The sequence below is a fragment of the Antechinus flavipes genome, chromosome 6 (assembly GCF_016432865.1).
Source record: "Antechinus flavipes isolate AdamAnt ecotype Samford, QLD, Australia chromosome 6, AdamAnt_v2, whole genome shotgun sequence".
NCBI classification, from domain to species: domain Eukaryota; kingdom Metazoa; phylum Chordata; class Mammalia; order Dasyuromorphia; family Dasyuridae; genus Antechinus; species Antechinus flavipes.
Window position 1 is genome coordinate 78,275,806 of NC_067403.1, and position 24,132 is coordinate 78,299,937.

The 24,132-nt window shown below is 37.2% G+C and overlaps 1 protein-coding gene across 4 annotated transcripts in view; it reads left to right on the plus strand.

The window, feature by feature from the left end:
• Window positions 1-24,132, plus strand: part of FHIP1A (FHF complex subunit HOOK interacting protein 1A) — a 371,400-nt gene that overhangs the window by 66,872 nt on the left and 280,396 nt on the right. For 2 of the 4 annotated variants that reach the window (XM_051964893.1, XM_051964896.1), the window contains exon 1: window positions 23,073-23,617. The exons of 1 other annotated variant lie outside the window; for it this stretch is intronic. The gene's annotated coding sequence lies outside the window, so the exon portion shown is untranslated. Of the gene's footprint in view, window positions 1-23,072; window positions 23,618-24,132 lie in introns of those variants that run through there. One more of the 4 variants, XM_051964894.1, reaches the window with a different exon arrangement.

The following is a 24,132-nucleotide window of genomic DNA, read 5'->3' on the forward strand; positions in this document are numbered from 1 at the left end:
TGCTGAAGTTGTTTTAGGTAGTAAAATATAAAAAAGGAGGTATCAGCCTCTCAGCAGTGGAGACTTGATTTCTTTGTATGTTTTTCCTTCCCTTTCATGTTTCAGTAATTTTTCTCAAAGAGCCCTGGACGGCTATATAGGAAACTGTGGTTCAATTTGTCTCTCCAATACTTACTCTGAGTCTCTGTTTTCTCATCTGTAGAAGGAGGAGGTTGAACAAAATGGTCTTTAAGGTTCCTTCTAGGTCCAATGAATTGATGAGATTTTGGCTCCATTGAATACTTCCTCAGCTCAGGCTCATTTTCTGTAAGAAGAGAGGGAATAATCATTATATTCTCTCATTGTATCTCTTAATACATCTCCCTTTATATTCTAGAAAAAGTCACTTCCTTTCTCTGGAGTTTCATTTTCCTCCTTTGTAAAATGAATGAATTAGACTAAATGATCTCTAAGGTGCCTTCTAACCCTAACATATTTGAAATTCTTACTTTATTTTATTTTTTCAATAAACAAAAATCTATTTCTCTTCTTCCCATCCCATCTCCATTGGGGGAAAAACACAGCACTCCAAACTCCACATAATAAATATGCAAAATCAAATGAAATGAATTTCTGAATTGGCTTTATACAAAAATATATGCTTCCTTCTGCATCTTGAGTCCCCTATCTCTGTCAGGGGGTGGGTAGAATGCTTCATCAATGATCCTCTGAAATCATACCTAACATAATATTTTGAGGGTTTGGGGAGAATGGACCCCCAAGTTCAGACTCTTCTCCAAAAGCAGCTCCCTGTTTACTGTGAGATTTACCACCCTGGAAGTCACTTTTTTAGCTCTCAATTGTGAAGAAAGAAACTGACCTCATTATCTATTTAGTTAAAATATGAAACTACCCGATGACCCCTTTATTCTCAGCAGCAGCCTTGGAGCATCCCCAAGGTTTCTGCTCTAGCATAATGTCTGTCCCTCTAAATACAGTGGCTTTCTGTACCCATTGTCTTGGGTGCTGTTTGTGGTTCTCCTTCCTTTCTCTCTATTTCCTTCTCTCTTTCCATCTCTTTTCCTTCTCTTGCCTCTCTCCTTCTCTATTCCCTCCCCTTTCTCCTGAAGCTATGTATAAAAATTCCCAGTTATGTTCTGATAGGTGAAGAGGATATAATTATTATACGTTCTCATTTCATTCAGTCCAAATAATTCAACTGAAGCTAACTCCTTAAAAAAAAAAAAAGAAATATGTAGATTATATTTTATGCAAGACTGATTTGCTTTCTTTCCCCAACCTCTTCATATGAAGGGGTTATAAGAGGATTCTCTGAAATTACATCTGTTAGTTAGGATAGGGCTGCCACATTATTTAAAATGCTTGATTTGTTCAAATGCCAGTCCAGGAAATAGCTCCGTTAGAAAAGTGAGTTTCTTGTGGTCTTGATGAACTGACTAATTTCACACTCCTTAAAGCAGTGATGAATGACAAGCAGCTCCTTTTTGGGCTTCTTATTCCAGCTTATTTCTCTGCCTAGACATTGAGCTTTTGGGCACTTTGTTAGGTTGGTCAACTAGGTCAACAGACACAGACTTTATTTGTTGTTGTTTGTGATGCTATTGGGATTAAATGACTTGTCCAACATCACACAGCTAGTTAATGGATTTGAATTTAGGTCTTTTTGATTCCAGGGCAGTTATTCTATCCAATGCACCATCTACCTGCTCCCAGACCTAGGGTTTATAAGCAGGAATGGCCTAGAAGTCTTTTCAGATTGTTAAGATTCATGCAGGCTGAGAGAGCCCCTGGCTGTCTCCAGTCTTGATGAAGCATGGAAAAAAAGGAGATTAATGATATAAATTAGTTTATGTTAAGTTTCTTGAATGCATGGCTGTTGGTTATAGCCTTGGTTCCAGAAACCCGCTGGACTTTATCAGAACCTAAAGGGGCCTGGCATTCTTGACCAATGGAACTTACAGTTGTGCTCATGAGTCTTCAATATCGTCTAATCAGTCATTCTGTATGTTCCTTATGAGCCGTCACCAACATGATATAATACATCATTGATTCCTCTTTAGAAGACATTTTAGGTCCAAGTTGTTATTTTTATTTATTTACAGTCAGACTTGAAATCCTCACTGAAATGGCCACTTAAGACTGTTTAGAAATCATCTATTTTAACTGCTATAGTTATTGAACCTCTTATCTCAGAATCTGAAAGGATTTTGCAAGTATTTGATTTTGCAAGAAGCTTCACTGTTGTCATCTTGAAGGAATTGTAAAATAATTCTTTTATCTAGTGATACTAAATACTATATACTAGAAATTTAAGCCCATTTACTTTTTTTTCTCATCTCCATGACTTTGCTCACACTCTTCCCGCCTTCTAGAATGTTTCCTCTCCATCTTTACCAATTGAAATCATACATATTTTATAAACCACAGTCCAAAGCCACCTCCTCTATGTTTTGCTTAAAAAAATTATAAAACACAAAAATATTTGTTTTTTTTTGTAATAGCTTTTTATTTTTAAAAATACAGCAAAAATAATTTTCAGCATTTACCCTTGCAAAACCTTGTGTTCCATTTTTTTCCCCTCCCTCCCCACCTTTCCCTTCCTCTAGATATCAAGTAATCTAATATAGGTTAAATATGTGCAATTTTTCTAAACATATTTCCACATTTATCATGTTGCACAAGAAAAATCAGATCAAAAGGGGAAAAAATGAGAAAGAAAAAAACAAGCAAGCAAACACCACCACCACCGACAAAGATGAAAATATTATGTTGTGATCCACATTCAGTCCTCATAGATCTCTTTCTGGATGCAGATGCCTCTCTCCATCACAAGTCTATTGGAATTGGCTTGAATCATCTCATTATTGATAAGAGCCAAGACTATCACAGTTGATCATTACATAATCTTGTTGTTGTGTACAATGTTTTCTTGGTTCTACTCACTTCGCTCAGCATTGGTTCATGTAAGTTTCTCCAGGCCTTCCTGAAATCATCTTGCTGATTGTTTCTTTTCTTTTCTTTTTTTTTTTTAAGTTTAATTTTTTTTTTAAGGAATTGTTTTATCCAGTAAATTTTTGTCCTTCTCTTTTCAAGTTTTTGATTATTTTTTCTCATTTTTTATTTATTTCCAAGGAGACTTTTTGGGCTTGAGACCAATTCTTATCCCCCTTTGACCTTTATCATGTGGGGATTTTGTTCTCTTCTGAGTTGGTGTTTTTGATTGTCCCTGTCACCTGCTATCAAGGTTCTTTTTTGTTTCTCGCTCATTTTTTTTTAGCCTATGTCATGGCTTTTAAAGTTGGGTTCTACTCCTAAGGCACAGGAGTCATTGTCCCAAGCTTCTTTATGTTATGGGATACGGGCAGGATCACTGGCTTGGGCTTCAGGGGCTTGACTTGCTCATTGTCCTGGGGTAGTTTGACCTCTGTATTTGCCTGGTTTGTGAAATTGGCAGTTTGCCTTCTGTGCTGGGGTTAGAGGTTCCATTACTGCTCTTCTGTGGCTCTTCTTGTTGAGCATGAACTGTGGAATTTCCGCTGCTGATCTATTGCTAAGAGCCTCTCACTGGTTTGTCCACAATGCCTTCCATTCTCCTTCTTCCCCCTTCTCACTTCCTTCCTTCTTCTTTTTTCTCTTCCTCTCTTCCTCCTTCTAACTCTTTCCTCTTCCCTTACTCTCATTTTCCTTTTTTCCTTCCTCTTTTTTCTTCCATCTTTTTTTCTTCTCCTTCCCCTATTTCCTTCTCCTCTAGTCCCCTGTCTCTTATTACTTTTCTTTCATTTCTTCTTTTCCCTCCTTCCCTCTTTCCCTCTTTTCTCTCTCCCTTTCCTCCTTTCCTTTCTTCTTCCATTTTTTTCCCACATCCTTTTCTTCTTTCTCTTTTACTCCTCAAGCTTCTTTTGATTAATTCTTTTGATTCTTGTTTATAAAGAATTCATTCTTGTCTGGATTGGCTCAGGATCTTGGCTTCCTAATCAAAGGAAAATTTAGGTTAGCCTATTCTTATCCCCTTATTAAAAACTCTTCTCTAGTTTTACCTCCACAGTGGTTATCCTGCTTGAATAAGGAACTCCTTTCCTTCCTCTCCTTTCCCCTGACCTATTCCTCTTCTTGAATCTTTGATCTCTCCCTTTCCCACTACCTTTCTTCCTCTCCCTTCCCTTTCTCCTTCTTCTCTTTCCTACCTTCCCTCTCTCCCTTTTCTCTTTGATTTTTCAGTTTCCTTGTCTCTTTTCTTTTCTCCTTCTCTTTTGCCATCTTCCCTTTCCCCTTTCCCTTCTTTACAATTCTCTTCACCTTTCTCCAAGCTTTCTCCCTTTCTAGGTTCTAAGATACATTGAAAGAGTCATGTTTTAGCCATCTTTTTATTCTGTTACCACAGTACCTTGCAGGGTGAATGTAAATAAATTTTTATAGGATGACTGTTAAATAAGGAATGATCTTTTAATTCTACTTTTAAATAACAGAATAATACTATGTATAACTACACTGACTCAGAGGGCTTATAATGACCACTATTTAGTTGGGAGGGGAGGACCTCAAAACTATATGAAATGGTGACTTCCTTCTAAGTAGATACTGAAATGACAATTCAGTTCAGGATAAAAGAAAATGACCTCTTCTGCATTTTATTTGAAAAAACAGGCTCTAGAGTCTTATCTTCTCTGAAAATCTGCCATGCCTTCTGAAAGACATGGATTGTTACCTCTAAGATCCTGATATGGCTTTATTTTTTCTGTCCCCAAAGCAAAGGGAATAGAGCTTATGAAACAGGAATAAATATTGTCTGGTGGTCTGACTGACCTTTTAAAAAAGATATTTCTATTGATTCTTTTTATATCATCATAGTTTACCTCAGCATTTCTTCTTTTTCTTTCCCGGAGAGCTGTCCCATATAGAAAATCATATTTTTCGAAGACAAGAAAAAGAGGGAAAAATCATCACAATCAATTAATACATCAAAAAATGGTGAAAATTTATGCAATCTACAACATGTTTGACCCTCCTTCCTTTGCAAAAGGGAAAGAAGATTGGGAGAGTATTCTCAAATCTCTTTTTTTGAGCCAGGCTTGTTCTTTATAATTTTGCATCATTCCCTTTTTTTGTGAATTTCCTTCCATTTAGATTGTTCTAGCCATTTTTATGCTCTTTTCTTGAGTCTGCTTATTTCATCAGTTCACGCTTCTTTCTATTCATCACACACACACATTATTTCTTAGAGCCTAATTTTTAATGAGGACAGATACTTTTTCACCATGGGCAGCTTGTAGAACACAGAAAGAAAAAACTAGGAACAGTGAGGGTGCCCATCTCTTGTATTGCTGAATGTTGATGTACATTACTGTACACTAAGACATAAGCAATTAATAGAAATGTGAAGAGATGAATGAATTGACAAAGATTGAAAAAACAAGAATGGATATAACGATATGCACAGTGTTAACACTAGAATATGAAAACCACTTTAAAAGGCAGCTAAATGGGATTGAATTCAATAACCAGTTTTGAGACTGGAGAGCAGGTGATGAAATACACTGCCCCCTATAGAGATGGAAGACTATGAAGGGATAATGTTGCAAATGATGTCTTATGCCCTTCCTTTGTGGGGGTCATTTTTGTTTAATTATTTTCTTTTGTAATAAAGGAGAATTCAATGTGAGGGATATGTTGGGAAATGATTGCAAAGTAGAAAGCAAAACATTAAAAAAAAAATCCACTTCCCTGAAGGCAGAGATTCTCAGGTTTGTTTGTGTATTATGAGGATAATACTTATGAGAGAGAGAATATCTTTGGATTCTTTGGCATTAGTGACTTAGTTCAGCTCTATTGACTGTGAACTCTGAGACTTGTGGATATACAAATTCCAAAAAAGAAAAGCTAAAATTGTGGTAGTATGAAATTCTTCTATTATTGGTGCTTGCCCTTGGTTATTTTTCTTTCTTTCTCTTAAAAAAAATCTATTGATGTCTTCTATCCTTATATCACTTTGCTGTTTTCCCCTCCCAGTTTTTAGGTTTGTTCATGTGTTATGAGATATTGATGAATTACTCATAAGGAGAATATCCTTGGATTCTTTGGCATTAGTAACTTAGCTCAGCTCCATTGATTGTGAACTCTGAGACCTGTGGATATACAAATTCTATAAAGAAAAGCAAAAGTTGTGGTAATATGGAATTCTATTGGCTGGTACTTGCCCTTTTTTCTTTCTTTCTCTAAAAAGAAATTCTATTGATGCCTTCTGTCCTTGCAGCACTTTGTGTGTGTGTGTGTGTGTGTGTGTGTGTGTGTGTGTGTGTGTGTGTAAAAAGCCACCTCAAACCATCCCTCATAACAAATGAGAACAAACAAAAACACCTTGATCATCTTATCTTGATCTTGTGCACATAAAATATTATGAGCTAGTGGTCTCCCTCCTCTCTGCTGTAAAGACTTATGATCCATTATCTATTTTCTAGAACTGCCATTGTTTTCTCAGTTACTCAGAAGTCAGCTTGTTTTTAGTGATTCTCTTTTTTCTATTATTCTAATCATTATGTGGGGTAGTGAGGAAGTACAGTGAATAGAGTTCAAATCTGGCCTCAAATATTTGCTAGCTATGTAGTCCTGGGCAAATCATTTAACCCTTTTTATCTCTCAGTTCTTCATCTGTAAAGTGATCTGGAGAAGGACATGGGAAACTACTCCAGTATCTTTGCTGAGACAACCCCAAACAGGGTCAGGAGGAGTTGGATGTGACTGAACAATAACAAAATCCTTATGCATAATGAACTTTTATTTCTCATTTCACTTGTATCAGTTCATGCAGATCTTTCTTTGCTTTTCTTTCTCATATTTCTCAGTTCCGATTGCAAAATAAATGTTTTGTTACACATGTATACTATATTTAAATAAAGCAATTTCCCAATGTGTACATGCCCACTTTATTTTCATTTTTTCAATACCACAAAACTTGCTGCCATGAATATTTTGGTATGTATAGAATTATTGTTTCTGTCTTTGGTTGCTGTGAGGCATATTTCCAGCTATATCCTACTTAAAGGTTTTGGGCTATTTAGTCACTTTCCTTACATAATTTTAAATTGATATTCAGAGTGATTGAACCAATTCAGAGCTCTCACAATGTATTATTGGACCTGTCCTGTCATGGTACCACTAGTATTTATTATTTACATCTATTATGGTATTTACCAGTTTTCAAAGTGGGAAGTTAAACCTCAAGAGATTTTTTAATTTGCATTTTTCTTATTGTTGGTGGTTTGGAGCATATTTTCAAATGGCCATTTCTGGTTGACTGTTTTTTCAGCCATCTGTTGTTTTTCCTACTACGAATTTTGTAGACTGCTAAATCTATAATGAAATAGAGTTTGGAATATTAAAACCTTCTGAGGAGGGGAACAGGTAAATAGGTGTAAGATCTGAATTCTAGAGAAGAGGAAACAAATATGAACTCTTCCAGCACATCCTAGACTAGACTCTCAAATGAGAAGTACACAGGAACACAATACCCTTAGCATTCTGATACCCGCAAATCTGTTTTTTTTTTTTTTTTTTTTTTGGTAGCGTAGTAAGTAAACCTGTATAAATCACCTACTGTATGCCAGGCACTGTGCTGGACAATTTGATATGAAGACAAAAGTGAAATAGTATCTGTCCTTGTAGAACTTAAATGGGAAAGGGAGGTTTCCACATATAGAGAGAGCCAAGTGTCAAGAATCTCACTTTTTCTTTCTTTATTTTTAATTGAAGTTTTTTATTTTCAAAACACATGCAAGTTCATGTAAGTCTTTCCAGGCTTTTGTGATATTAGCCTGTTCATCTTTTTTTTTTTTTTTTTTTAAAGTTACAATGTTTTATTTTTCAAAATACATGTAAAGATAGTTTTCAACATTCATTTTTTTTGATCAATTAAGATAACCAAGTTTACTATAATTGTTCACAAAATAAGATTATAGAGGATACAAATAAAAGTCTTCTGGGTTTTCTATTTTTTTTATTTAAAGCTTTTTATTTTCAAACATATATATAATTTTCAACATTTACCCTTGCAAAATCTCATGTTCCAAATTATTCCCTTTACTTCCTCTTACCTCCTCCCTTAGATGGCAAGTAATCCTATATATGTTAAACGTGCAATTTTTCTATACATATTTCCATAGTTATCAAGCGATACAAAAAAATCAAATAATAAAAAAAAGAAAGCAAAATGCAAGCAAACAACAACAAAAAGAGTAAAAATACTATGTTGTGATCCACACTCAGTTCCCACAATCCTCTTTGGGTGCAGATGGCCATCTTCATCACAAGATCATTGGAACTAGCCTGAATCATTTCATTGTTCAACATTTATTTTTGTAAAATTTTGTGTTCTAAATTTTTCTCTCTTTCTTCCTTGCCTTTCCCCTAAAACAGCAAGCAATCTGATATAGGTTAAATAGGGGCAGTTCTTTAAAGTGTATTTGTCATGTTGTACAAGAAAATGAGATCAAAAGTGGGGAAAAAAACCATGAGAAAAAAAAGAAAACCAAGACAATAGCCACAACAAAAAATATTATGCTTCAATCTCCATAGTTCTTTCTCTGGATGAGGATGGCATTTACTATCCCAAGTCTAATGGAATTGCCTTGAATCAAGACATTGTTGAAAAGAGCCAAGACCATCATAGTTGATCTTGTGATAATCTTATAACTGTGTATGGTTTCCTTTTTTTTTTTTTTCATTTTTTATTAAAGCTTTTTATTACAAAGTATATGCATGAGTAATTTTTCCAACATTGACCCTTGCATAGCTTTTTGTTCCAAATTTTCCTCTCTTCCTCCCTACCCCCTCTCCTAGATGGCATGTAATCCAATATATGATAAAATATGTTACATCCAAAATAGGCATACATATTTATACAGTTATCTTGCTGCACAAAAAAAAAAATCCAAAAAATGAGAAAGAAAATAAAATTCAAGCAAACCATGACAATAAGTGGGAAATGCTGTGTTGTTCACCTTTTTCTTTAAATAGCTCTTCATCTATTCTTCATAATGGTGATACCAGGTATTGGAAGTAGAGTCACAGATTCCAGGTTCAAATTGTGGTATGGCCATTTAGAATCTTTGTAACCTTTAGATATCATTAAAACTCTTCCCTATACCTCAGTTTATTTGTATGGAAAATCAGGGTTTTGGACTATATGAGTTTTACATTCTCTTCCAACTCTGACTCTGATCCAATTCATTACTCACTTTCTCCTTTTGAGTTTTTAAAAAAGTTATTTAAAAATATTATACATGCATTGGAGCAGTGAATAAAACATCAGTCTTGGAGTAAGAAGAACCCCATTTCAAATCTGGCCTCAGATATTTACTAGCTTTGTGACCCTGGGCAAGTTACTTAATCTTGTATGCCTCAGTTTTCTCTTCTGTAAAATGAGCCGGAGAAGGGATTAGTAAACTTCTCTAGTATCTTTACCAAGAAAACCCCAAATAGGGTCACAAAGAGATTGACATGACTGAAAATAATTCAACATTTATTACTGAACTTATTAATGCAATAAAAGCAAAATGTTAGAATTGCCTTCAAGGCAAAACAGTTTAGCAGACAGCTTCCAGTCAGGTTTGAGATATTTATTGATCAGCACTAGAGATACCTTCCTTCCCTCTTCCATCCTGATAGCCAGCCAAGTATTTCTTGAAGAGGCTACTTTTCATTCTCTCACCCCTCAATGCCCACTTCCCAAGAAGTGTGGGAGGCTCACTCTTAGTCAAATACCAATCTTCCCCCTTGTATCCCTATCTTTGTCTAGGTCGTTCCACTCTGTTCTGACCATTAGACCTACTACTTCCTTCTGGTCCTCAAAGGTGATGGTTAATCTGCCTTACCACCTACCTTAATGCATAGTCTGTTGGATCCTAATTGCTACCATCTGCCATAAAGTTGAAACCTCTTTTTATACATTGTCTCCCTTAATTAGAATGTGAGATTCTGGAGAGTTGAGTCTATCTTGCTTTTTTCTTTGTATTCCTAGCTTTTGGCAGGGAACTTGATACAAAATAGCCTATTAAATGCCTTTTCCCACTCATTCTCTTCTAGTAACAGCATTGACTTCATTTCGGAGTGGTATGTTAAGGAACTTTGTCTTGGTACAGTATAAATATGTACATCAGCATGTTGGCTGTTCTTTATAGACCCAGCTTGGTCCTTTTCCAGTGTCTTCCTTTCTGAGTTCTTGCCAGTTTTCATAGGAATCCACTGAGGGAAGGGATATTTTGCTTCAGCATTTTGGCAAAAGAACCTCTTGATCTCAGAATTCTTCTTGGATGACATAGTGAAGAAGCTGCCAGGGTATGCATTATACAGTGCTGTGGATTGAGAAGAAGATCCCCCTTCTAAGGTTTCTCACTTATTAGTTGGACATACTCATTTAAGGATAAATATATGATCTTAGGATTTCCAAAATTGCCCTTCAAGGAAAACTCTGTTATTCTGTTTGCATGGTTCAATAGACAACCTTTTCTAGTTCCTTTCCTATTAATGAACAGTTCTTTGTGGGTACATGAAAAAAACCCAAACCAAACCAAACCATACACATCCACACTGAGACACATGCAGCTACAACCATTTGGGTAGTATGAGTATTTTACCCTGGAGAAGAGCGATAAACTTACCTGCTATTTCAGTATGGCAAGTGACTAGGTGAAAGCTTGAACACCTGTGTTTATGGGAAGTTGGTACAGGCTCCCCACACTTGATCCAAAGTTCCAGGGATTTAGCAGAATGACTGGGGCTACTCTTCTCTTATGGGTTCCCTTGGGCAATGAAAAATGGTGCACTCACTGCCTTTCTTACATACAGCCCTGAAAGTGATAAACCCTTGAAGCCAAAGGAATGGACACCCAGATTCAGGCCAATTCCAATAGGCTTGTGATGGAGAGAGCCGTCTGCACCCAGAGAGAGATTGTGGGAACTGAATGTAAATCACAACATAGCTTTTTCACTTTTTTTGTTACTGTTGTTTGCTTGCTTTTTTCCTTTTTCCTTTTTTTCCCTTTTTGATCTGATTTTTCTTATGCAGCATGATAATTGTGGAATTATGTATAAAAGAATTGCACATGTTTAACCTATATTGGATTGCTTGCCCTCTAGGGGAGGGGATAGAGAGAAGGGAGGGAGAAAAATTTGGAACACCAGGTTTTACAAGGGTGAATGCTGAAAATTTTCTTTGTGTGTATTTTGAAAATAGAAAGCTATTATTAAGAAAAGGAATGGACACCCAATGGGGTCCTTTGAATATTAAATCTCTGTGACTTCTGCTCAGTGATGGCTAATACGCTTTATTTCATTTTATTTTTTTTCTTTTAAAAATGATTTTTTTGGATGCTGTTTGCTTTTTGTGCCCCAGTGATTTCCAGAACTATTTCCTGAATTGAACTCTCTTGGATAAAAATGACAAGAAATGAAAAGAAAACTTTCATCCTGGTCTTGTCCTAGCAATCTCTCACCTCTTTGTGAAGACGAAGAGTGCATGTTCATTATCTCTTTTCCATCCCCAATATTTGTTTTTCATTTACTCAAGAATATGTCTTCCTTGAAGTGTCTTTTCATAGGCCTTGCTGTAGCCACTGAATATGTTGATTTGCATTTGTTTTGACTACTTGTGAGCTCAACCGGTGTAAGGAGCTCAAATACAGACTGGCATCTGTTCTGCAACATCGATCTTAGAGAGTTTCTGAGGCATTTCTCAATGTCCCAGCCTCACACATCTAGGATATATCAGAAAAGACCTTTTTGACTCTGAAGGTTAGCTCTCTCTCTTCATTGTGCCATCCCGTCTCTCATATTTCTTCTTTTCTTCCTCCTTTTTGGGGTTAGATTTTTAAAAAAATTACATCCATTTAAAAATTCTGAGTTCCAAATTTTTTTTTCCTGCCACCCCTCTCCCACCCATTGAGAAGGCAAGTGGTATCCTATATTTCTTGTTTTATTTATTTCATTCTCCATTACTTCACAAGGCCTTCCCATGTTTCTCTGAATTCTTCATATTTCTCCTTTTTATTTTGCACAATACAAAACTTGTATATCTCCCATAGTTTGGTCAGCCGTTCCCTAGTCAATGGATATCCGTTTTGTTTCTGATTCTTATATATCGTATCATGGCACCATCTCCTTCCATCAAAGTCAAAAGGATTACAAAGCTTAGTTATTCAGATCAAGGGTCAAACATCTGTTTGTTTGTATGTTCCCCTCCCCCCCTCCCCAGAAGCTTTCCATCAATCCCAAAGACAACATTTCTGCTCTTCATTTCCCTACCAAATGATCTTTCAGATAAGGATTGACAGCCTGTTTCATTTGAGAACCTGTTACATTATTTTATAAAACCTCTTTTGGCTTCTTGACTTTCAGAGAGTTTCCAAATGATAGCCCAGCTACTGCAGCTTGACTTGAGAGGTACCTCTACTTGGAAATATAACTGTCACCATGCCATGCTTCTCAAAAGCTCTTTCTTAAAATTGGAGCTTTGAATGTTAGTTTTAAAAATAAGGATTTGCACTATTGATCAGAGAAATGCAAATTAAGGCAACTCTGAGGTTCTACCTCACACCTCTCAGATTGGCTATGATGGCAGGAAAAGATAATGATGAATGTTGGAGGGGATGGGGGAAAATTGGGACACTAATACATTGTTGGTGGAATTGTGAATGGATCCAATCATTCTGGAGAACAATTTGGAACTATGCTCAAAAGGCTATCAAACTGTTCATACCTTTTGATCCAGCAGAGTTTCTACTGGGCTTATATCCCAAAGAGATCTTAAAGGAGGGAAAGGGACCCACATGCACAAAAATGTTTGTGGCAGTCCTCTTTGTAGTGGCAAGAAACTGAAAACTGAGTGGGTGCCCATCAATTGGGGAATGGCTGAATAAGTTATGGTATATGAATGTTATGGAATATTATTATTCTGTAAGAAATGATCAGCAGGATGATTGCAGAGAGCCCTGGAGAGACATAAACGGATGCTAAGTGAAGTGAGCAGAACTAGGAGATCATTGTACATGGCAACAACAAGATCATGTGATGATCAATTTTGATAGATGTGGCTCTCAACAATGAGATGATTGAGGCCAGTTCCAATGATCTTGTGATGAAGAGAGCCATGTACACCCAGAGAGAGGAATGTAGGAACTGAGTGTGTACCACAACATAGCATTTTCACTCTTTTTGTTGTTTGTTTGCTTTTTGTTTTCTTTCTCATTTTTTTCCTTTTTGATCTGATTTTTCTTGTGCAGCATGATAATTGTGGAAATATATATATAGAAGAATTGCACATATATTGGATTGCTTGCCATCTAGGGCAAGGGGTGAAGGAGGGGGGGGAAATGAGGAACACAAGCTTTTGCAAGGGTTAATGTTGAAAAATTGTCCATGCATATATTTTAAAAATAAAAACTTTAATTAAAAAACTATATTAAAATAATTTATTCATTTTTTTTAAATTTGAGGAGGAGAACTTCTTGTCTGAGTTAAGACATTATGTTATAGGGGGATACCAAAGTGGATTGGGCATGGTTCTTTACCTCATGAACCTTATAATAATGTTTTAGGATTTAGAGTTGGAAGCACATTCAGTTCAACTTTGTCATTTTATTCATAAGGGAACTGAAGCAACTGGTCCCATAGTTGATAAGTAGCTAAACTGGGATCGTTTGGTTTTCCGGTCCTTATTCCATCTCTATTCAATGTGCCATGTTGCTCGTATAATAGGGAATTAAAGAAATGTGCTTAAATATTTATGATACAAGGAAATATAGAAACATAGGTGCCATAAAAGGTGTACAAATAAAGTGTTTTGGGGGCAGCTAGCTGGTGCAATGGATAGAGCATCAGCCCTGAAGTCAGGAGAACCTGAGTTCAAATCTGACCTCAGATTCTTTAACACTTCCTAGCTGTGTGACCCTGGGCAAGTCACTTAACCCCAATAGTCTCAGCAAAAAAACCCCAACCAACCAACCAAACAACAACAACAACAACAAAAAAAGTGTTTTTGGAAGTGTGAAGAAGTTTAAACTATAGGTAGAGAAGGCTTCATGGGAGAGGTAGCATTTATATCTTGTTGGATAGGAAAAATTCCCACAGTCAAAGATGGAAAGAAGGGAAGAAAGGGAGAAGAATACAAGTATGTATGACCAGGCATTGTACTAATGAGCACTTTATAAATATTATCTCATTTGATGTTCACAATTACCATGGGATATAAATGCTGTTGTGGATAACAGCACATTTATCCACATTTTGTAATTGAGGATACTGAGACAGCCAAATGGTAAATGACTTTTCCATGATCACATTAGTAAGATACAAAGTGTCTGAAGCTGGATTTGAATATGTCTTCCTTACTCCCAGCTCTTAGTACAGTGTCTGGACCATAGTAAATGCTTAATAAATGTTGATTGATTGACTCTGGGTCCAGAGCTCCATCCATTGTACCTTGTGTCAGTGGCATTCTGGGAAGAGATAGCACGAACTAAGACACAGTTCAGAAAATGTGGATTTTGCTAGATTAAAGGGAGATGGGGTAGAATGTCCTCTCCATTTCTGTCTGCATAGTTTGTAGTCAATCATTCATCTGTTTGAAATACCTATCTCTCCATTCCTTTGCTTTCATGCATGTTCAACATTTAATGGGTTGGAGACTGTCCGAGGTAAGAATTGCCATCATAGTATTCTTTTGCATTTAAGAGATAAAGACTAGAATTGGACTTGTAATTTCATTGACACAGAGAAATACCAGGTGAGGGAATTCCCTCTACCAATACTAATGCATAGATGATCCTCTGCCAATGAATGTAAAAATCCGAGAGACTTGTCTAGACTAGGCTGAGCTAATATAATAAAAATGACAATTCTGCCTAAAGGGTTCAATACCACACCAATCAAACTACCAACACATTATTTTATAGAACTAGAAAAAATAACAAAATTCATCTGGAGGAACAAAAGGTCAAGAATATCTAGGGGATTAATGGAAAAAAATACTAAGGATAGTGGCTTAGCAGTACTGAACCTAAAGCTATATTTTAAAGCATTAGTCATCAAAACTATTTGGTACTGGATATAGATTAGTGGAAAGGATAATGATAAATGTACATCATTGGTGGAGTTGTGAAATGATCCAACTATTCTGGAGAGTAATCTGGGACTATGCCCAAAGGGCTATAAAACTGTACATACCTTTTGACCCAAAGTACCATTACTGGGTCTATGTCCCAAGGAAATCATGAAGGAGGGAAAAGATCCCACATATGTAAAGTGTTTGTAGCAGCTCTTTTTGTAGTGACAAGGAACTGGAAACTGAGTAGATGCCTATCAGTCGAGAAATAGCTGAACAAATTGTGGTATATGAAGGTAATGGAATTTTACTGTTATATAAAAAATGATGAACAAGCTGATATTAGAAAGGCCCGGAATGATTTATACGAACTGATGCTGAGTGAAACAAGCAGAACTAGGAATATGTGGTATACAGTAACAGCAAGAATGTGCAATAATCAACTTCTTCTCAGCGATTCAGTGATCCAAAGCAATCCCAATAGATTTTGGACAGAAAATGCCATCTGCATCCAGAAAAAGAACTAAGGAGACTGAATGTAAATCAACACATGCTAGGTTTACTTCTTTTTTTCTTTAAATCTCTCCCATGGTTTTTCCCTTTTACTCTGATTTTTCTCCACCAACATGATTCATAAAGCAATTTGTGTTAAAAAATAAATTAAAAAAAAAGAGGAAGACTTGCCTAGAGCAGTAAGAGATGAAGTGACCTTCATAAGGGATGCTATTTTGTTTCTGAAGGAGGATTTGAAGTCAAGTCTTTCGAAGTTTGAGCTTGCCTCTATCCGTGGTACTATAATATCTTTCCATCTGAATAGTAGTTTATTACTTATAGACAATTGGCTTAGCCCAGTACTTGATATATAGCAATTGCCTAATAAATGCTTTTTTGTTTGTTTTTTAGAGGAGAAAATTTAGAGGCTGTGTGGTAAGATTGGAATATGATAGCTTTTTTCAAGTTTTTAATAGACTGCCTAATGCCAAAAGGATTGGATTTGTTTAGTTTGGCATCAGAGGACAGAACTCAAAATAAAGGGAGAAGGAGAAATGGCAGAGAAGCAAATGTAGGCTTCAAGAGAAAATTACTAATAATTAGAGCCTTTGAAAAGTAGAGTGATACAGGGCAGCTTTATGAGCACTTTCATAAAATATGTCGAGGGTATCAAGTTAAGACACTCTGAGTACAAATTCAGCATGAGACATGTACTAGCTGCATGGGCAAGTCATTATACTAACTGTATGACCCTGGGTAAGTCATTTAACTCCAATTGCCTCTCCTTCCCCCCCAAAAGTGGGCATTATGGGGAGGCAGTGGGTTCCCCCTTCATGATAGTCATCACAAAAAAGCTAAATTAAACCTATGTGTTGGAATGGTATCGAAGAGATTCTTGTTTTAGCTTTAGGCTGGATTAACTGGCATCTGCGATGTCTTCCAAGTCTGTGTAATGAGGAATTGTGATGAAAAGACTGTCTTTGAGAGCTTTCAGAAAAGTCAGTATGGTGGCCCAGTAGATGTAGTCTTGACTTGAAATCAGAAAGACTTGGGTTTGGACCTTGTCTCAGATATTAGCTGTGTGATCCTGGGCTAGTCATTTAATCTTATCTATAAAATGAAACTGGATTAGCTAGTGTCTAAGGTCTCCTCCAGCTGTAAATCTCGAATCCTATTATTTTCCTGAATTACATTGTAGGGGAGTATTAAATGATTTAGATAGAACTAGGAAGAGCCATTATTCCTCTGTAAGTTTGAAATGAAACTCAATACAGTGTCATTTGGTGACTCAACAGAGAAAGGGAGATGAGGAAAATGGAAAGAAGGCGTACAATCAGTAATATATGTGAGTGCCTGTTAATATTTGAGGTAAAATATAAAGCATGGTAGGTGATACAAATGAAATAAAAGACAGGGTTTTTTGGCATTGTAGTTAAGGAAGCCAGACATATACCACAAATTACAAAGAAAATATGATATGACACATAATTAATCTATAAATTAAGGTACTGTCTCCTGCCCAGGCTTCTACAGTTTCATCTGTGATGTAGATTGGAAAAAAAGGGCTTAAAAAGTTATGTATCCTGAGCTGTGGACAGAGGGTAGAGCTATCTTATTACTTGTAAGTCTCAGAAAGCTTTAGGGGGGTAACTTTTCATTTTCCTTGTGGAGTATTGTTATTACTTGCTATGAGTTAAGGAGATTATCCCCCTCTTACATGAAAGATGAAAATTTTTTTATCTTTTTCTTTTCTTTTTTCTTTTTTGTTTCTCCAGTTGTATTTTTTATTTAAAAAAAAAATCCTATCAATCCACCCCTCCATTCTCTTTTTTTTTTTTAAACTTTATTTTATTTAATAATAACTTTGTATTGACAGAATCCATGCCAGGATAATTTTTACATGACATTATCCCTTGCAATCACTTATGTTTTGTTTTTTCCCCTCCCTCCCTCCCCTCCCCCAAGATGGCAAGCAGTCCTATATATGTTAAATATGTTGCAGTATATCCTAGATACAATACATATTTGCAGAACCGAACAGTTCTCCCGCTGCACAGGGAGAATTGGATTCAGAAGGTAAAAATAACTCGGGAAGAAAATCAAAAATGCAAATAGTTCACATTCATTTCCCAGTATTCCTTCTTTGGGTGTAGCTGTTTCTGTCCATCATTTCTCCAATGAAACTCAGTTAAGTCTCTTTGTCAGAGAAATCCACTTCCCTCAGAATACATCCTCATACAATATCGTTGTCGAAGTGTATAATGATCTCCTGGTTCTGCTCATCTCACTTAGCATCAGTCCATGTAGGTCTCTCCAAGCCTCTCTGTATTCATCCTGCTGGTCATTCCTTACAGAGCAATAATATTCCATAACATTCATATACCACAATTTACCCAGCCATTCTCCAATTGATGGGCATCCATTCTTATCTTTTTATTTTCAAAATATATGCATAGATATTTTTCACCTTGCAAAACCTTGTTTGTGTTCCTAATCTTTTCTTCCTCCTTTTCCTCCATCCCTTCTCTTAGACAGCAAGTAATCCAATGTATGTTAAACATATACAATTCTTCTATACATCTTTCCACAGTTATCATATGGGTCAAGAAAAATCAGATCAAAAAGGAAAAAAAATGAGAAAGAAAACAAAAAGCAAGCAAAAACAACAAAAAGATGAAATACTATGTTGTGATCCACATTCAGTCCCCATAGTCCTCTTCTGTATGCTGATGGTTCTCTTTATCCTAAGTCTCTGAATCACCTTATTATTGAAAAGAACTACATCCATCAGAATTGATCAACACATGATCTGTTGTTGCTGTGTACAATATTCTCTTGGTTCTACTCACTTCACTTAGTGTCAGTTCACGTAGGTCTCTCCAGGCCTTTCTGTAATCATCCTGCCGATCATTTTTTATAGAATAATAATATTCTATAACATTCATATACCATAATTCATTCAGCCATTTCTCGACTGATGGACAGTTCCTGGCTACTACAAAAAATATTGCTGTAAATATTTTTGTACATGTGGGTCTTTTTCCCATGAAAGACCTAATTTTGGAAAAATGGGAAAATTTCTAACAGATTAAAGATGATTCTTGCTGAATTTATTTTAAAAGTTAAATCTGATTTGTTGGTGAATGATTTTAGTCTTGTGAAACCTTCCCCCTTAATTTTTGTGACTATTGCAATGATGAGGTTTTTTCCCCAGAGATCTTAGACCAAGCAAGGCAGAACCTGCCAGGTTACCTTTTAGTGAATATGTTATAATAAGCTGGGAGATGTTAAGGCAATTAGAGGAAGTAGGTGTCAGAATGGACCTTTTCCTCGAGTCTGTTATGTTGATTTTAAGATCCTGATGATTGACAGTCATGACACCCCCACGGATAGATTTGGAATTGTCTTTGTCAGTCACTGTTCTGGTTTTCTGTGCTTTAAGGAAGAGGCACGTTCATAGTGGACACTCAGTGAAACTACCTCCTTCTTCTTGTGCTCTGCCTGTTTTGACCCCGCCTGGGAATGAGGAATGAGGAGTGAGTCGTGCTGATGTTGGAACTTTTTGGACTTGTTCAATGGCAGTTGTTGTTACTATTTCTGTTGTTATTCTAGTTCTCATCTGAAACTTGATGGGGTACAGATAGAAATGGCCTCGGGGTAATTCGCTACTCTACAGTTGTTGTCTTGTGTTTAATATTTAGCAGACTATTATACAAGTATTATACAATATATTATAATAATACAAGACTATTATACAAGTATTATATGTGGATAAAATGCCTTCTTTTTTGTAATTGAATAAAAAGTATTGAGGATGTCAGTTCATATTCTGTAGGCTCTCTGAACCGTCTTTGGGACAGTTCTAATAGAATCCAGGACAGTGGGGATGATATGGATCCTATCCCATTTTCATATAATTTTGATTTCTTCTACTAAATCTTTATTGCATTTATTCATTCATGCATTTTTCCATTTATTTATGAATTCCCCCATCCCTCGATAAAATGTAAGAAGAATGTATTTCATTTTTGGCTTTTTAATCCTGTAATCTGACTCAGTATTTGGTACATAGCAAGAGTTTAATAATTAGTTCTTGATAGATTTTGTTTTTTACAGATAATAATAGCTCCTATTTACATAACACTTTAATGTTTGCAAAGTTTTTTTTTAAACTATACTAACTCATTTGATTCTCATATCCCCATTTTATAGTTGAAGAAACTGAGGCAAAGGGAGGTTAAATGATTTGAAGGTCACAGGGCTAGTAAATGTGTCTGAGTCACAATTTAAAATCAGTTCCTCCTCATTTCAAGGCAAGTGCTCTCTTTATTTTTCTATCAAGATAAGGAAACTGAGGCTCAAGGATGTGAAATACATTATCCCTGGTTTCATAGGCAGAGTCAGATTCAAAGTTTGAACCTGGTTCTTTGTGGAGCCAAGTTTAGCACTCTACTTCTTATAGGAACTTTAGATTTAGTATCCCTACCTTATAAATGAGGAAATTGATGAAAGAACTAAAGCTAATGCCAGAGGTTAACATTTGTACATTAGCCTTCTCGGTTCTAAGTTTAATATTCTTTCTGCTATCTCATGCTTTCCTTATGAGAAACAGTTGGGAGTCCCCTGTGACTGAGCCGGCCACGATGTACATGATGATACATTTACAGATAATTTACAGATAATCCCACCCCCTGCCATCATCAGTTATCTTGGTCTAGTGTGGCTTGGGAAGGCTGTTTCTCCCTTTTGTCATTATTTGGGAGGCTGTGTGCCGTCTTTAACAATGTGAAAACCTGATTTGATTAGGGCTCTGCAGAAAACTATTCAAATATTAGAATCCGCATAGGAAACAGGAGAACTCACTTCTTCTTGTGGTTCATAGGCTGCAGATTGAGGGTTGAAAGCTTTGAGGTTATATAATTTAATTCACTTTTTTTATACATGAGGAAGCTGAGACCCAGAGTGGTTCAGTGATTGGACAAGTAGTTAAGAGATTATTAAAGGGATATGATCTGTGGTCCTTTGACTGCAAATAAAGAAATCTCTGCCCTGAGTCCCGTTTCCTTTCTTAAAGGTGGGGAGACCCCTTTCAGATAACCTGAATTTTAGTATAAGAAGCCAAGAGTGGAGCCAGATGCTTCCGAAATATAACAGAATAGGAAGCGTTAGGCTCCTCTATTTCTTGTGAGGCAGCTTGCTCTCAGTCCAAAGAGTTTTTATTTCTGATTCAGCTTACTACCCAACATTTGGCCTTCCTAATTCCAAGTTTAATATTCTTTCTGCTATCCCATATTTTCTTTATGAGAAAGAGAACTTTTCTATTCAGAAATGTTGCCTTTGACCAGCCTTGTGAGAATGCGGCTTGCTCTGGGGCTGGGCTTGGGCAGGGGAACTGGAGGGCACACCTAGATCACTTCTCTGGTGGTGTTGACAGGTCCTGGGACATACTATGGAAGTGCTTACCTAGGTGTGCAGGATAAAAAAGGTTACTGTTCTTCTGTGGCTCAGGAAACTCTTGAGGTGGCAGGGTAGGTTGTGGGAACAGACAACTCGATTTTGCAGAACAATGAGAGCTCCTTGTAATGGGGATTTTGGTGGGCGTTGGCGACGTTACATTTCATTCTTTCAGGGTCTCATTGGATTCTACCAGAGAATACTTGTAGCTGTGGGCACCCTCCTGTATGACTAGTTTATCCAACCCCATAGAATGATGTGATTGAAGAGTCACTTATGCAACATGTATATAAGCTCCAAACAGAGTTAGAGTTACTCCATTTTTGGCAGTGTATCTTTAGTTACCTAGCCCAGTGCCTGGCCACCCAGTAAAGACTTGTTGATTAATTGAGATGAGTCTAAAGCTCCAAGGGATTTTAGTTTACACAATCGTAGTTTTGCATCTACTGATTTTACAATCAAGGAAACTGGGTGATGAAGTAAGTAAAGTAGCTCCCCCAAACTCACAGGTTGTGAGCTTATACATTAGTGTTTGTTCGAGTCTACATTTTTCACTAGATCAAGCTGCCTCAGGGGACATCATTATGCTCTTTAGAGCTACGTGATTATCAGCCTTTCAATTTTATATGGCCTAATTTGTGTCATTTGTATTGTGTGCCTCTCTCTCTGCATAATATAGGTGCACAGATTTAGTAAGGGGAGGGATCAATAGAGGCCACCTTTGGAATCTGGCCCTCTCTTAGATAAAGAAACAGAAAGAAATAGAATATAGAAAAATAAATAAGAAATAGAATATAGAAAATATAGAAGTAGAACATATAAAATAGATAAGAAACAGAATGTATAAAATATAGGAATATAGAAACTATAGAAATAGAATATATAAAAATAGATAAGCACAGAAAGATTAGCTGGCATAGGGTCATAGCTAATAAATATTGGAGGCGAGATTTCAATCCTGAGTCTTCCTGAGTACAGGTCTAGTGCCTATCCAGAGCCCTTTACCCAGAGTCCCTTTTGGGATCATTAGCATATCTGAGGGATTCAGGTATTCACTAGAGAGATTAGGGCTCTGGAATGGAACAGTAATTTCTTACAAACCTTTTCTCATTGAATTAAAAAGCACTACCAAAATATACTGTTGTTAAACCTGTCCCACCAAACAAACAAACCACTGACAAGTTGTACATTTCAGCTTTCAAAGACCCTCTGTCTCAATGACTTTTAATACCAGGAAATCAAGCATGGAGCCAAACTGTCCTGAAACCCAGCAGCTTGTGGACGTTAACCTGAGAAAACAGGGCATCCTTTATGAGAGAGGGAGAGAGAGAGCACTTGCGAAGGCAAGGGAGAGGGAGGGAGGGAGGGTAAGAAGGAGGAAGGGGGAGAGAGAGAGAGAAAGAGAGACAGAGAGACAGAGAGAGGAGAGGGAGAGAGAGAGACAGACAGAGAGAGACACAGAGAGAGAGACAGAGAGAGGAGAGGGAGAGAGAGAGACAGAGAGACAGAGAGAGGAGAGGGAGAGAGAGAGAGAGAGAGAGACAGAGAGAGGAGAAGGAGTAAGAGAAAGAGAGAGAGAGAAAGAGAGAGAGAGAGAAGAGAAGAGAAGAGAAGAGGAGAGGGAGAGAGAGACAGAGAGAGGAGAGGAGAGAGACAGAGAGAAGAGAGGGAGAGAGAGAGAGAGAGAGAAAGAGAGAGAGAGACAGAGGGAGAGAGAGAGAGAGAGAGAAAGAGAGAGAGAGACAGAGAGAGAGGAGAGAGAGAGAGACAGAGAGAGGAGAGGGAGGAAGAGAGACAGAGAGAGGAGAGGGAGGAAGAGAGAAAGAGAGAGACAGAGAGAGAAACAGAGAGAGAGAGAGAGAGAGAGAGGAGAGAGAGAGAGAGAGAGAAGGAGAAAAGGGAAGAGAGAGAGAGAGAAAGGGGGAGAGAGAGAGAGAGAGAGAGAGAGAGAGAGAGAGAGAGAGAGAGAGAGAGAGAGAGAGAGAGAGAAAGAAAGAGGGGGAAGAAGGAGTGAGATAGAAAGAGAGAGGGAGAGGGAGAAAAGGGGAGGGGGAGAGAAGGAAGGAAGGAAAGAGAGGCAGTCTTTGCTTCTTGGGCTAGTAAGCCTTCCTGACTTAGGGAAAATAAATCAGTGTTTTACAAAAACTTGTGATCCTACTATAAAAAAGTCAGAAAGACTTGTGTCTTTGAAAGGTAAGTCTTTGCCCTCTGTGGGTCTAGAGACATTTAAATAGGGAAGGAAGAAGGGAGGGGGTGGTAGCAAATTTAGGCTGCAAGAAATCTAATCCTAACTGCTGGACAGAGAGGGCAGGGCAGGGTGGCGGGCATTACCAAAAATAGAGTCTGATCGGGCCCAGGGAAGCCCTCCTTGGGTGTCGTTTCATTGGTCTGAAATAACTGCTTTCGTAGAAGCAACAAGAAAAACTGGTTGAGTTTGTTTTCTCTTGGGTCCCTGGTAAACACATAAGCAGTACCAGTCTGGAAGCAGCGGCTCCTTCTGAATTAGAGTTTCAGAAGTTGGCCAGCCCTCAAGCGATCCCTGGGCCTTCTGTCAGATTCTCTTAGGCCTCTTCTGAACGAGTGAGTGGTGTGGGGATTCTTGGAGGGTTTCTCTCCTTGGTTTAAAATTGCTCCTTCCAGGTAATGCTGCACGAATCTTCCTGCTGGAAAGAAAAGCTTGTTGGGGGCAGGGGAAGGGAAGGGGTGCTTTCCTTGGCTTGGAACCAGAGCCTCTCATTTTAACTTTCCTATTCCAGAGGAAGACTTATTTAGACTGGCACCTTGTGGGATGTCAGTGAATCATAGAAAAGCAGTGACCTGGGCTGTCAGCAAATACTTTGAAATTCAACTTTAGAGAAATGATCATTTTTTTCCAGGCACATGCATTTAAGATGACTCTCATTTCATTTGTACATAAAACTAAATCAATTAAATTGCATGCTTTATAGTGCTTTATGAATATTATCATTTTCTTCCACTATAGAAAACTATTTCCTATTGAAATTATGGTTAAATATTCTATGAAGATGAATATGAGTTCTGAAAATGACCAGGAATGATGTTGTCCTGAATCAAGATATGGTGGGTTGGAAGGA